The 14,615-nt window shown below is 40.8% G+C and overlaps 1 long non-coding RNA gene across 1 annotated transcript; it reads right to left on the bottom strand.

Moving 5' to 3' along the window:
• Positions 1 to 10,863: 10,863 nt before the first annotated feature.
• Positions 10,864 to 13,514, bottom strand: LOC120534429. The gene is made up of 3 exons (XR_005634746.1): positions 13,393 to 13,514; positions 11,601 to 11,771; positions 10,864 to 11,172 (listed from the first exon to the last, which is right to left on the bottom strand). It is a non-coding gene; the product is annotated as an uncharacterized LOC120534429 (long non-coding RNA).
• Between the last annotated feature and the right edge of the window lie 1,101 nt (positions 13,515 to 14,615).

Genomic DNA, 14,615 nt, shown 5'->3' with positions numbered 1-14,615 from the left:
CAGCAAATCCACCTCTGAATGGCTGAAGAAAAACAAAATGAAGACTTTGGAGTGGCCTAGTCAAAGTCCTGACCTGAATCCAATTGAGATGCTATGGCATGACCTTAAAAGGCGGTTCATGCTAGAAAACCCTCAAATAAAGCTGAATTACAACAATTCTGCAAAGATGAGTGGGCCAAAATTCCTCCAGAGCGCTGTAAAAGACTCATTGCAAGTTATCGCAAACGCTTGATTGCAGTTATTGCTGCTAAGGGTGGCCCAACCAGTTATTAGGTTCAGGGGCAATTACTTTTTCACACAGGGCCATGTAGGTTTGGATTTTTTCTCCCTAAATAATAAAACCATCATTTAAAAACTGCATTTTGTGTTTACTTGTGTTATATTTGACTAATGGTTAAATGTGTTTGATGATCAGAAACATTTTGTGTGACAAACATGCAAAAGAATAAGAAATCAGGAAGGGGGCAAATAGTTTTTCACACCACTGTATATAGCAAGCCTAGGAATATACTTGAAACTATTATAAGAAGGGCTCAAAGGTATGAGGATATGCATGATTTATCAATGATGTGAACTTGTAAATTGTTAACCTGGAATAGAACATCTGATAGTGAAGTTGGGGAGGATAACAGATAGTGAATGAACAATTATGCAATAATACTAGTTAAGAACAATTAATAATCATAGCAATGAAGCTAGAATAGCATCTGAGTTATATTACAACTATTGTAACTCATAAAGGGATCAGACACCAAAGGGGTGGGGCACATCTAGCAATATATTGAAGCTAGAAATGATAGGAGTGCCAAAGAATAGTCTAATCCATCAAGATGCTATATAGGATTATAATATAATCTGATGCTATGACACCAATTCAGTAATATGTAGATACAACACAGACTATGTAAGAAATAACAGGGCAAAAATCTACACTAACACCATTGATGAGATACATTGATCACTATTTGATAACAGCATGTTAAATGTAACTGTTTGTCAATGTTTACGCTGGTTTTAGATGAATGGTACAGAAGCTATAGTGGTACTACATCTCACATTTCCATAAATGATCTTGAAATGTCTACACTGTGACAGGGGATCAAGTACCTTTTGCTTTGTGGATATAACTTCAAGTATTGTTTTTGTCACAGATCCAGTGACAAAGGGTGGCTTGTTATGCTACATTTTTTCTTTAATATTAGTGTCACTGTCTCTATGATGGATTTATTCACATGTGCATGTTAAATTTGGCACACAGGGGCTCAGCAGTTAGAATTGCTAGCCAAGCATTGGATTAGATAGCCAAAGACAACTGGAGGATTGTATAGTCAGCTTAAACACAGGATAGGGTATTTCTGTCCTCTGTCAGCACAAAATCTAATTTCCTTATTGGGAGAATGAGAACCGGCATGTAAGCACTATGATATTTCTGTATTTTGGTGGAGGAGGAGTTCAGCCTTTGTTTGGAGACAGAAAGGACCAGCAAGTTGAAGAACAACAGTATAAAAGGCTTGGACAGCAGCCAGACCCTTCGAGGCTGTGTCGACAAAGTTCGAAAAACCTCCCAGCGTGGGGACGAGAAATGGCAGCCTGTGTTGATCCAGATTCCCACCTGGATAAAGTCTGTCCATTTGCCTCCCGTCTGTAACCTCGTTAACCGTCAGTAAATGTAAGCTAAAAGATATTTTTTCTCATGTGATTCTTGTACCCGTAATTACGATGGGAGGGATATCACCTTTTCTGGTATATTACGATATTGTTTAGTTATTTAATATGCCACAATTTCAAAAGAACACATTTCCAAGAGAGCTAATGCCTCTTCAGGAAACACCATCTCAACTGGTGGCAACACAGAATAGGACAGTGAAGACCTTCACGTTTGTCTAAACAAATGACACATCCTTGGTGCACAATGTGATCTGCACAGGGATAGGAGATGCCATAGCCAGAAATGATAATGACCTATAATGCTACAAAAAGATGAGTGGAGAATTTAGACATAACATTATGCTGGATGCTGGCAACAGGCAATTTTTTCAACATATTGAACATCTCAGAAAAAAATTACTTTTGTCATATCAACAACCTGGAACTGAGACTGGAACAGGGAGAAGGAGACAGAGCCTTCTTGAGGAGCAGGGTAAACCACTAGCGACACTTCACATGCTACTGGGACGACAAGTGTCAAAGACCCCAGCATGTACAGCAATTGTGTAGATTTAACAGTCCAATCCACAGAGGAACCAATGACGGCACCTGTAGTGTGTATGCATAGCGAGTGTGTTTGTGTGTCTCACTGTGTGAACTGTACAGTTACTGTATTACAGTATTGTGTGGAAAATGAAAATAGTTCTGCTTGATAAACAGGTTATTTTTTATACATTGCTTGTTAAAATAAAGTGACCAACTGATTTTAAAAAAAGTCCCTCAATAGTACATACGCAGCAAAAATGTAATCATAAGTTGAGATGCAACACAATTATCTTTCATGCTTCTCAAAGAAAGATTAACCTACAATGTTTGTAAACTTCTGCATTTGTGAAGGACTGAAGTGTGAGGCTATCCAAAACTATCATTGAGTGTATTTCAGTAATTTGTGTAGTGACTTATAAAACCACAATATTACATTAAAATATACTGCTCAAAAAAATTAAAGGAACAATTTAAATCCGAGTATAGCATCAAGTCAATGAAACTTGTGGGCTATTGATCTGCTCAGTTACAGTAAGTAGCAGAGGGGATTGTTCATCAGTTTCAGCTGCTTTGGTGCACTAGAGAGACAACAGTGCAGGGAGGCCACTGACATTTTTCCCTCCTCATCTGTTTTTTCACTCGTTCTGCATTTGGCTACAGTCAGTGTTACTACTGAGGTGATACCTGGACCCTACAGAGGTTACACAGGTAGTCCAACTTCTCCATGATGGCACATCAATACATGTAATTGCCAGAAGGTTTGCTGTGTCTCCCAGCACAGTGTCAAGGGCATTGAAGTGATTCCAGGAGACGGGCAGTTACTCTAGGAGAGCTGGACAGGGCCAGAGAAGGTATTTAACCCATCAAGAGGACTGGAGGAACAGGATGAGCACAGCCAGAACATACAAAATGACTTCCAGCAGGCAGGCCACTGGTGTGAATGTCTCTGACTTCTGACCGAAAGAAATAGACTTCATGATAGTGGCCTGGGGGCTCAATATCCTTTAGTGGGCTCTGTGGAGCTTGATTGGCATTTGCCATAGAATACCAGAATTGGCAGGTCCACCACTGGCACCCTGTGCTTTTCACAGATGAGAGCAGGTTCACCCTGGGCACATGTGACAGACGTGACAGGGTCGGGAGAAGCCGTGGAAAATGTTATGCTGCCTGTAACATCGTTCATCATAACCGGTTTGGTGGGGAGTCAGTGATGGTCAGTTTGGGGAGGCATATCCATGGAGGGACGCACAGACCTCTACAGGCTAGAGAACGACACCTTGACTGCCATTAGGTATCAGGATGAAATCCTTGGACCCATTGTCAGACACAATGTAGCTTATGTCATGACCAGGGCAACCCTCATACCTTAATTTATAATATAATAATTAAGTTATCTTAATTTTATAATAATATAATCTTATATTAGAGCTCCTGCTGATTCAAAACTCAACTGCAAGAGTCCTGACATGGACCAACAACAGCGGGCACATCACAGCCATCCTGCTGCACCTTCATGGCTCCCTGTGTCTTACAGGACTGAATATCAAATTCTGTTATTGACCTGCCCACTAAGGTCCTCTCATTCTGTACCCACACTAACCTGCACTCTGTGGGTGACAGCAGGGCCTTCAGCTGTATATAGCACCCTAAATGTGGAATGACCTCCCAAAATTAATGAGGTCAGTTGACTCCAATCATTTGTTTAGGAAGAATTATATCATTTGGTTTTTGTAATATTATATTCAGTCTACATTATTGTCTTTTATTCTATTTGAATGTTTTGTATATCCTGTGTTTATTTTTATTTAGTGAAGATATAATTTGTAGCCAATATTATATAGGTCCTGTTGTTCTTCCTGATTTTTGGGCATAGGAAGGGTGCTATATAAATAAATTGTGTTTTTATTAGTATTTTTCTTTTTTTCTTTTGATGGCCCATCGTTTATAATAATAAGTGCCAAAAACTAGAGTAGTTCTATATAAGGCGATTAATATATAGCATAATTCAGTGTAGAATATGTATTGCCGTTTTCTTCACATGTTTAAAAATATTAGATTGGCTTAAATGTTTATTCTAAATTGGTTTAGAACTACATTGCACACATGCATAGCACATTTTAAAAAACATAGTCACTTTTATTAACGTGGGGCAAACATTGTAATTAGATTGTACCAGTAACAGCACACTACACGATGACGTGCAGTGAATACACTTGACTTGAGCATTCATAGTTTTCATCCTCTTTCTTTCTCTGTACGTTTATCATTCGTTTGCTCAGAGGTTGATGCGCTTGTTTCTTGTGCAGCTCTTCTTTTCTCCACCCTAGTGGCCCGCTGCTTGTCGAATTCGTCGGCATCTTTTTGCGTTAAAACTGATTAAGTTAGTTTGTGTTTTGCAATTACTTACTACGTTTTTCTTAATTTTTCACTTAAGCTGGCACTTAAGTCTTTAATCTGCCTCAAGAATGATTTAAGATATGAAGAGGTAGGGGAAGTGAATGCTAAGGTGGTATGGAATTAGAACGGTGCACATACGCATGTGCTGCACAGCTGCCCTGCTGCGTGCTTCCAAGAGTTGATTCTACAATAAAATAAAATAAAACTAAAAAGAGTAAAAATAATCATCACCCCGAAAGAGGATAGTAGACGTCACGTAGTAAATGTGTACCAAATTTCAGGTCAATGGGTGAAACAGTTTGAGTGCTACAGGTGATTAAAAATCCTGGACAGACAAACGAACAGCCACGGTAGCATATTATATAAGAAGATGTTTCGTTTCATGAATATAAACAAAAAACTATTTTCAATTAACACAGATCATGATGATTTTAATTTTGTCGACATGTTAAATGGTTCCCACAGACCTGAACACAACATAAATTTTAATAGTGTATTTCACAGAAATGATCCGTATTGTTTAGTTTGATGTATGATACGATGTGATGGCAGAAACCCTCTGAACTTCAAAATGATGCATATTTATTTGGTTTCTGAACGGGTCTTTGACCCGACGTTGCTTTCCGGGCTTTGCCGAGACCTGCCGAAACCACCCAAAAATAATTTTACGAAGTCAGTCCTGAAACGATGGTGACATCACTTCCGGGTCTATAACAGCAGGTCTACAACTGCGGTGACACATGGTGCTGTTGGTCTGCAAGTAGACTAGGTACTAACACACACCACCTGCGCTTAATGAAAAAAAAACAAAAAAAAAATCAACTTTACGGTAATGTCCGATCTGAACTGTGCATGATGATTCACAACTTGACATTACGGTATATTCATTTTACTTCCACATTAATTGACCATAATGAAAATATTCATCCAGCAAAATAAACAAAGCAGCTTTCGTGGCGAAACATTGATGTCCAATGTTCAATCATTGTAAGAGGAAGCATAGGTGTGCACACCTGATCAGCCCCAATTAGGGCGAAAAACATGTTGTGTACTCTTTGCATCATTTTATATATATATATATATACTGCTCAAAAGAATTAAAGGAACACTTTTTAATCAGAGTATAGCATAAAGTCAATGAAACTTATGGGATATTAATCTGGTCAGTTAAGTATCAGAGGGGGTTGTTAATCAGTTTCAGCTGCTGTGGTGTTAATGAAATTAACAGCAGATGCACTAGAGGGGCAACAATGAGATGACCCCCAAAACAGGAATGGTTTAACAGGTGGAGGCCACTGACATTTTTCCCTCCTCATCTTTTCTGATTGTTTCTTCACTAGTTTTGCATTTGGCTACAGTCAGTGTCACTACTGGTAGCACAAGGTGATACCTGGACCCTACAGAGGTTGCACAGGTAGTCCAACTTCTCCAGGATGGCACATCAATACGTGTCATTGCCAGAAGGTTTGCTGTGTCTCCCTGCACAGTCTCAAGGGCATGGAGGAGATTCTAGGAGACAAGCAGTTACTCTAGGAGAGCTGGAGAGGGTCATAGAAGGTGCATAACCCATCAGCAGGACCAGTATCTGCTCCTTTGGGCAAGGAGGAACAGGATGAGCACTGCCAGAGCCCTACAAAATGACCTCCAGCAGGCCACTGGTGTGAATGTCTCTGACCAAACAATCAGAAACAGACTTCATGAGGGTTGCCTGAGGGCCCAAATGTCTACTGCGCCCTGTGCTCACTGCACAGCACCGGGGAGCTCAATTGGCATTTGACATAGAATACCAGAATTGGCAGGTCCACCACTGGCGTCCTGTGCTTTTCACAGATGAAAGCAGGTTCACCCTGAGTATATGTGAAAGACATGAAAGGGTCAGGAGAAGCCGTGGAGAATATTATGCTGCCTGTAACATCGTTTAGCATGACTGGTTTGGTGGTGGGTCAGTGATGATCTTGGAGGCATATCCATGGAGCGACTCACAAACCTCTACAGGCTAGACAACGGCATCTTGACTGCCATTAGGTATCAGGATGAAATCCTTGGACCCATTGTCAGACCCTACGCTGGTGCAGTAGGTCCTGGTTTCCTCGTAATGCACGACAATGCCCGGCCTCATGTGGCAAGAGTATGTAGGCAGTACCTGGAGGATGAAGGAATTGAAACAATTGAATGGCCTTCACGATCCCCTGACTTAAACCCAATAGAACATCTGTGGGACATTATGTTTTGGTCCATTAGGCGCCGCCAGGTTGCTCCTCAGACTGTACAACAGCTCAGGGATGCCCTCATACAGATCTGGGAGGAAATGCCACAAGACACCATCCGTTGTCCCATTAGGAGCATGCCCCGACGTTGTCAAGCATGCATACAAGCTCGGGGCCACACAAGATACTGAAAAGCATTTTGAGTAGCAGAAATTAAGTTTTTGAAAAATGGACTAGCCTGCCACATCTTCATTTCACTCTGATTTTAGGGTGTCTACACAATTGAGCCCTCTGTAGGCAGAAAACTTTTATTTCCATTTAAAGACTTGGCATCCTTTTGTTCCTAAGACATTGCCCTGTCATTATTTTTATAGATATCCAACTTCATATTGAGATCTGATGTATCTAATGTGTTTGTTTAAAGTGTTCCTTTAATTTTTGTGAACAGTGTGTGTATATATATATATATTGTGGAGGATGGCCGGCTGTTTATCCGGGCCAATACCCCCAAGCCGCCAGGTGGAGCCCTCCTTGCAGCATGGAGGTCTCCAGAAGACCAGTAGGGCATCATGGACAATGGAGTTTTTATGCACCGCCCTGCTGGATGCCATGGGGGCCACGAGAGGGAGCTGCAGGGAGGACCGAAGAGTTCTTCATGCCCTATGACCCGGAAGTTCGTCATAGGAAGAGCGACAGGCTTCCAGGGTGAGAAAAAGCATCGTTTACCCTGACCCGGAAGGAATAAGGACTTGTGTACTGTTGGGCAGGAACACCTCCGGGTCAGGGAGTATAAAAGGACTGTGGGAGCTCCCAGACAATGAGCTGAGATGGGTGGAAGGTTGGCAACGCGTCTGGGAGCTGGAGGATTGGTTATTTGTCATTGGTATTTAATCGTTTATTGAGAATTGTGGAGAGGAGCGTGCTTTGTGCACTTTATTATTATAATAAATCCTATGATTGGACTTTTATCTGGTGTCTGACGTGTGGTCCGAGGGTACAAGGGTGAGAGAAAAACCATAATCTGTCACAATTGGCGTAGCTTCGGCAGGATTCTCTGGCCGTCAGTTTGGCAGAGGACCTGAATTTAAAAAAATTTTATTGTGGACAGAATACCCAAGAAGACAGCGTCACGACACGCAGAAAAATCGCCAGAAACCTCACCTTTATCAAGTCTGTCATGGGGAAGAAGAAGACAAAACAGAGTGCCAGCAACAGCGGAGGTCTAGTGCTCGACATTGCCTGTGCTCAAGACGAGCCATGGAGTAGCTATGCGTTTCGGGAGAGATTTCCGGAGGAGGACATCTCCGACGAGGTATGTGCAGGGAATGTACTTTATAATCTTTTTAATTTAACAACTGTTGTCCCGTGTACATACCTCCCAGATGTCCATCCGAAGGCTCTGCGGGAGGTAGAAGACAAACCCGAAGGCGATGGCGTGCTCTTGTGCAGGCAAACGAGTAACCCGAAGGACTTCCGCATTACGGGTGTCGGCGAGGACACGCGGACCTACCACGAGGGATTCCAGGAAGGTGACGCTCCATGTCCAGCTGTTTGTGGCTTCGCCCACGTAAAAGACGGACTTGATTTTTCCGAAGGGGAAAGGGGAGGTGAGCGAAGCACCGCTCAACCCACGAGAAGGTAAGGAGGCCCTTGAAATGGCTGGTCGATCTGACGACAAATTAATACAGGCAGATCGCAGTCAGCCAAAGATGGCGGCCCGGTCCTCGTCCAAAGAGAACTCCAAGTCCCAGAAGCCTCCGTGAGACCCGTCAGAACACGTGCCAGAAGCGGCCGTGCTCATTGGCTCCCGGCCGGCAGAGAAGACAGAAAAGGAAGTAAGTCTTCTGCCGGTCGAATTAAATAATATTGACATGCGGGAACTCGAGAGCTTGATCGAGCCCGTAAAGAGTTGTTTACAGGTCCTGACGACCATTGAGAAGATCGTTGGAGAATTGGGAGCGGTAGCCAAAGCGCTGTTGGAGAAGCTGAGGGACTACGGCGCGATTTGGTGGGAGCCTCCGTATATCATAATGTGGCGGTACAGGTATGTGAAACCCGTACGTATATAAAACAAGAGGGACGAGTGTAATCCGGCCCGTTTAATAAATAGCGGGTGCCAATACACGGCGTGACCTACAAGAGAGGCCGGTACGATAACCGAGTGGCCGGCGGAAGGGCTAATCGATCCGGGGCAGCTACACAGTGCACACAGACGCCGCCACCGGTAATTTGTAAAAGTAAAGGGGTGCAAACAGTAAAGGGTCTCTCTTTACTTAATAGAGAGACTCAGACTGTGGACAAGCCCTAGATTAAGCAGGAGATCCCGAAAATAAAACGGGGGTCTCCTGACAAGAAAGGTATAGAAGCAGAAAGAGAAACACCGTTAGAGGCGGCAGGGGTTTCTCTCCCAGCAAGAGAAGGGGCGGACCTAACATTTCCTTATTGTTTTCAGTCCCGTAGGGGGAGAATACCAGGAGGACAGAGGCAGTGCTACGGGTGCCGAAGGTTGGGCCACATTTGGCGATACTGTCCTTGGAGAGAGGGGGACAAGATATCGAATTGGAATAATATTCCCCCTAGGTTCTCCAGGGACCAAGATATTCGGACTAATCAAGGCTCAATCGGAACGTCCTCTTGGGGGAAGACTTCCCTCTCGGGGCAGGCCGCTCCGAATCTTTATAATTCGTCGCTAGGGGGGGAATACTGTGGAGGATGGCCGGCTGTTTATCTCGGCCAATACCCCCAAGCCGCCAGGTGGAGCCCTCCTTGCAGCAGGGCATCATGGACAATGGAGTTTTTATGCACCGCCCTGCTGGATGCAATGGGGGCCACAAGAGGGAGCTGCAGGGAGGACCGAAGAGTTCTTCGTGCCCTATGACCCGGAAGTTCGTCATAGGAAGAGCGACGGGCTTCCGGGGTGAGAAAAAGCATTGTTTACCCTGACCCGGAAGGAATAAGGACTTGTGGACTGTTGGGCAGGAACACCTCCGGGTCAGGGAGTATAAAAGGACTGTGGGAGCTCCCAGACAATGAGCTGAGCTGGGTGGAAGGGTGGCAACGCATCTGGGAGCTGGAGGATTGGTTATTTGTTATTGGTATTTGATTGTTTATTGAGAATTGTGGAGAGGAGCGTGGTTTGTGCACTTTATTACTATAATAAATCCTATGATTGGACTTTTATCTGGTGTGTGACGTGTGGTCCGAGGGTACAAGGGTGTGAGAAAAACCATAATCTGTCACAATATATATATATATATATATATATATAGTGTTTTTATTTTTCCACTCACGTAATAAATTATATGAAGTCCCCTTTCCATTTTTGATCTGTTGTTGCAATTTCCCTCTATGGACAAATTGTGTTTGTTTAAATACATCTTTAGATATCAATTATCATTAAAACAAAATTGCCATTTGTCTTAAGGCATCAGGGTTACAAAACCTAATGTATCCAACTAGTTTTATTGAAATAAATGGTCCTTTTTCAACAAAAGAAAAGAACACTGTGTTGCATGGAATTGTGCTGACTGTCCCCCTTAGTATTAACTGTGACTGTCCACTTGTTCAGATTCTTTAATAACTTTAAAAAAAGAAAATACAATACACTTTTTCAGACTTTTTTATTTAATAAATAAATGGTATGTTTAAAAATAACAAAAGTGAAAGATCCGTGAACAATGTTTGTCAAAAAAAATATACACACATTTTATAAATGTGTATATATATATATATATATATATATATATATATATATATATATATTACCTTGGTATTTAAAAAAAATGTTAGCCAAGGTTTTGAACACAGTAAAAGTGAATCATTAAATTTGTCAAAAAAGGAAAAATGCTACTTTAGCTTTTTGAACAAGACACTACTCAGAGTCAGAGTTATTATCCAGCAATGTTCCATAAAAATGTGTTCTATTTCAATTGACATTTTCCCTGATCTGTCCCTTAACATTTGTTCACTAATAACATTTCTATATCACCTTTGCTTACAAGTGTAGCTCAAATTGCTCTACAAAAATATACAGTTAATGAAAAAATTGAGAAAATTGAAGGTATTATTAAAGTAAATGAGAAGCAAATGGATGGGTCCTTGCCCTTTGTAATAAATACACTGCATGGTAAAATAGCCAGGGAGAAAGAAAAACTTGCAGCCTTCAAGGATGTTGGAGATAATAAATCTCTGGGGGTTCCAAACCAAAGCTCGCGCAGCCCCCTCTGCACTTCCCAGCATACATAATTGTGGCCGTCTCACTCCAATCACAATTCCACTTCAGGATGTCTTGTGAACTTTTGTCCTCTCCGGCATCACAGGCAGTTTGAGTTCATGTAAAAGACGGTGGAGATGCAGGGGGTACCACTGCAATAAACTGCAAAAAGACAACAGAGAAACACAGCATAAGTGACTGCTCAGTGCAGATCTTACAAACTGTACACAGTACTATTTCGAATCTATTACAACCAATGCAAGTAATTAAGTAAAAGTAAAATTAGAAATTTTAAAATGATCGACATTTGTAGCCTGGCACTTCTCAATTGGCAAACTATTCCAGATTTTGTTGCTTGAGTACAGAAAACTGCCAGTTTTTATGGTTGATCTTGGAATAAAAAGCAAAGCAACGTTTGAGAAAAAAAATGTCGGGAGCAGACACTCCAAAATTCAGGCAGGGTGTAAAATACTCATAGCCTTCTATTTATTTAATGGAACCTTGAAATCAATTCTATGCGAGACAGGCAGCCAGTGTAATGAGACCAAGATAGTTTCCAGAAGAAAAAAAAAACCAAAATAGTCCAATACCTCGTGATCACTTGGCAAAGGCACAGAATATCAGACCAGATGTTTAGATGGAGGATTCTAGAAGTGCTGGGCAGGATGGCCAGCCACTACTTCAACATGGCACACATCCCTCTATCCTTCTTGTTTATGTGCTGCCCCATAACATAGCTGGAAACTTACACTTCACTGAAACTGTTAAAAACATAAACACAGTAGATAAATGACGTTCATTCACCGAGATCAAACATTAACAAATTGTACCCTTACTTCTTGTTCTGCCTCCTTTCTTGGTACACCTGAAGATCAATTATTACCAAAATAAATCATCACAACAGATTAAGTTTGTTGGATTTTGAAAGAACCCCAACTTAATTGTCAATATGTGTAGCATCATTTTTTTTCTTTTACATTACACATACAGTAGGCATTGTGTTACAATAAAAAAAAAATCAAAAAATCAAAATCTTTATTGTCATTGTAGCAATGAGACACTGTACAACTACAGTTTTTAGGAGCAATTTTTCCAGTGCAGAAAAATAAAATATAAAAAAAAAAAAAAAAACACAATTACTCAAGTTAAAACTAAAATAGAAAGGGAATAAAATAGGTACCAAAATTGTCCATAACAGCAGAACAATGTTTTCCACTCATACACACAGTGTTAACTTAGAGTTGTATTGTAAACATGAAGGTGAACTCGGTCAGATTGACCACTTAGCAGCATTCAGCATGGTGATGGCTGAAGGATAGAAATTGTTTCTCAGTCTATTTGTCTTAGTATTTATGTATCTGAAAAATCTGCCTGAAGGCAGGCATTCAAACAATGCATTTACTGGGTGTGATGGGTCCTGAAGAATTTTCTTCACATTCCTGAGACAACAGGAACTATGTAGTTCTTCTGGTGAGGGGAGAGGACAGCTGACTATCCGCTGGGCAACCTTAATGACCCCGTGGAGCTCTTTCCTCTGTTTAACTGTGCCGCTGGAGAACCACGCACCTAGACAGTAGACCAGGGTGGTCTCTACTATGCAGCGATTAAAGGACAGAGTCTCAGGGATGTTGTTCTTCCAGAGAACCCTCAGGAAGTAGAGTCTCTTTTGGGCCTTCTTCACTACCTCAGCAATTTGTGTTCCCCAGGTCAAGTCTTTCCTAATGGTGACACCCAAGAAGCGGAAGTCTGAGACACTATCCACACAGTCCCTATTGATGATGAGTGGATGGATGTTGTCTACCTTCTTCCTGAAGTCCACAATGATCTCCTTGATCTTGGTGGTATTTAGGAGCAAGTTGTTATTCCTATACCACATGATGTGGTTCCTGATGAGCTTCTTGAAGCGCTTCATAACCACAGGGGTCAGTGCAACTGGCCTGTAGTCATTAAGACTGGTATCTCTGTATATCTGAACTTCTAATATGATGTGCTCAGGTGTGATTACTTACATGTAAACATCTTTGTTTTTATCTCCTGCCTTAGTTTTCTTTTAGGTTAAAATTAAGTCTTGGCTCTTTTAAAATCCAACAACAAAGCACAGTAACTTAAGAAAATAAATGTTATTTTGCAAAATGGAACAACATCTCTGTTTAGTGACTTCTGGTACTGATGCGCCTCAGTCTCTGTGTTTGTGAGGATTCACACTCTGAGGCTTTCCTGTCTAAAATTAAAATGCTTGTGTTAGTTACTGAACAGAGTGAGCAAACATACTGCACAGTATTCAAGTCAGCAAAATATTACAGATCAAGTAATAAATTTGGGGAGGTTTTGCAGGAATTGTGCACAAATTACTTTTGAAACTGAAAGCCTCAGTAGTCTTACCTGTAGAAATAGCAAATCTAATGTGAACTGCATTTCATCCCAAATTGGGAATCTTAAAAGCAGAAGAAAAGAACATCCAGTTGTGTCTCAGAATTCGGGTACACTGGCATCTGTTCAGCCAAATTGAAGGCTGGTTACCACCATGTATCCTGTAGGGTCAAGAAATAAATACAATAAAGGGGCATTGTTTTTGTAACTGCAGCAATAAGAAATAAGTTTTTTCTAAGGGGCAAGCCTTCTCCATTATGTTCAGTTAAATGTATGTGTGTGTACTTCTCCTAAACCAACAGATTAAACAATAAGCAAATAACAAGTGACAACAGCAGGTGCCTAGCCTGTCATTGTGCCACATCAGACACACACCACACTTCTCTGATGGCTTTGGACATAAATTTTGAAATTGCCTGTTTGTGTCATAGAAGTTTTTCTACCAAACAAAGTTAAAGAAATACATTACAAAACAATGAATAAATAGTACCCAACTAATAAATTCATTCATAAGTATGACATTAATATATCCCCAAAATGTAGTTTTGTACAAATGAAGTCAAATCCCCTCTCACATTTCTTTAGCTTCTGCTCCTTTTCCAAAATTTTTATAAAGATTTATTTCTGTTACTGTCTTGAATGACAAACCAATATCTCACTGTTTAAGTATTGTTCTTTTTCTGTGTAAAATTTTGAAAACTAAATGTTAGAAAATGCAGCAACTGTGGTTTCCTTGCTTCGTAAATTTCCAATACATAAGTGTAAAGTTAAGAATGTTAGACCCACTATTACATCTTTCTGTATCGACATTTAATATGCTAGAAATAGATTTTAAAAAATGAAAAATACACTAAAGCAATAAAAATGTGTAAGATTCTGAACTGCTTCATTAACAATTTGTAATGCTAATATATGCATCCCGCTATCTTGTAATAACTTAGCTGTTGCTACTCGTGGATGTAATTTAGCCTTCATCATTATATATTTGTTAACTTTATTATAGATATACTCTTGTATTGATGTATTCTGATATCAACATAATAAAAAAATACCAATGGCTTTGGAGGACACACTTTACACCGGTCCAGTGTCAGATGTGCACTCCTAATTCTACTCCCAGTTCAACACCTCGATTACATTGTTTTGCTTAATTACTAGCATGCTGAAACACACCACCTAATGCTAATAGGGTGTTACGAAATAAATGACATACATCCATTAACCCAAATACAGAA

This window comes from Polypterus senegalus, chromosome 8 (assembly GCF_016835505.1).
Source record: "Polypterus senegalus isolate Bchr_013 chromosome 8, ASM1683550v1, whole genome shotgun sequence".
NCBI lineage: Eukaryota > Metazoa > Chordata > Cladistia > Polypteriformes > Polypteridae > Polypterus > Polypterus senegalus.
This window is presented reverse-complemented; position numbering and strand designations above follow the sequence as displayed.